This window comes from Culex pipiens, chromosome 2 (genome assembly GCF_016801865.2).
Source record: "Culex pipiens pallens isolate TS chromosome 2, TS_CPP_V2, whole genome shotgun sequence".
Taxonomy (NCBI): Eukaryota; Metazoa; Arthropoda; class Insecta; order Diptera; family Culicidae; genus Culex; species Culex pipiens.
The window spans coordinates 151,373,489-151,374,568 of record NC_068938.1 but is presented as its reverse complement, the minus strand read 5'-3'; the positions used below and the strand labels follow the sequence as shown (position 1 = coordinate 151,374,568).

Genomic DNA, 1,080 nt, shown 5'->3' with positions numbered 1-1,080 from the left:
TTGCTGTTGCTGTTGCTGTTGCTGTTGCTGTTGCTGTTGCTGTTGCTGTTGCTGTTGCTGTTGCTGTTGCTGTTGCTGTTGCTGTTGCTGTTGCTGTTGCTGTTGCTGTTGCTGTTGCTGTTGCTGTTGCTGTTGCTGTTGCTGTTGCTGTTGCTGTTGCTGTTGCTGTTGCTGTTGCTGTTGCTGTTGCTGTTGCTGTTGCTGTTGCTGTTGCTGTTGCTGTTGCTGTTGCTGTTGCTGTTGCTGTTGCTGTTGCTGTTGCTGTTGCTGTTGCTGTTGCTGTTGCTGTTGCTGTTGCTGTTGCTGTTGCTGTTGCTGTTGCTGTTGCTGTTGCTGTTGCTGTTGCTGTTGCTGTTGCTGTTGCTGTTGCTGTTGCTGTTGCTGTTGCTGTTGCTGTTGCTGTTGCTGTTGCTGTTGCTGTTGCTGTTGCTGTTGCTGTTGCTGTTGCTGTTGCTGTTGCTGTTGCTGTTGCTGTTGCTGTTGCTGTTGCTGTTGCTGTTGCTGTTGCTGTTGCTGTTGCTGTTGCTGTTGCTGTTGCTGTTGCTGTTGCTTTTGCTTTTGCTTTTGCTTTTGCTTTTGCTTTTGCTTTTGCTGTTGTTTTTGCTTTTGTTTTTGCTTTTAATCCATAACCTTCTTCAATAAGAACAGCAACAGCCAGAATTTTTCCTCGCCGTTCCCGGCCCAAACCAGAAGACCAGAAATGGTCAGGGCCCTGCAGAGTACAACCATAGTCTCTCTAGCGGCAAACAACCCTCTGGTGGTGGCTGTTTGTTCCTGTCATTGGCTGTGTCCTCGCGGCGGACCCTTCCCTTCCCCACCCTCTGGCCACGTGGTGACATGGTGGCTATACTAAATGACCCCCGCAAGTTTGTTCTGTGTTCTGTTCCGGGTTTTGCAAGTCAGGTTTCGGAAGGAGGGGATGGTGATGGTTATATTTTACACCACCAAACAAATAAATTTATTAAAAAGAGTCGAGCGGTGACCCGATGTGGGTCAACGTTTACTTTGCATTCCCTTTGGCTGGTGGGGTTTTCGAGCTTGTTCTAGGATGATGAAAAGTTCAAAAGGAGGGAGAAGGGA

At 48.4% G+C, this 1,080-nt stretch overlaps 1 pseudogene; it reads right to left on the bottom strand.

Annotated features, from left to right (window-relative positions):
• Positions 1-839, bottom strand: part of LOC128092680 (UPF0746 protein DDB_G0281095-like) — a 1,010-nt pseudogene extending 171 nt beyond the window's left edge.
• Positions 840-1,080: the final 241 nt, after the last annotated feature.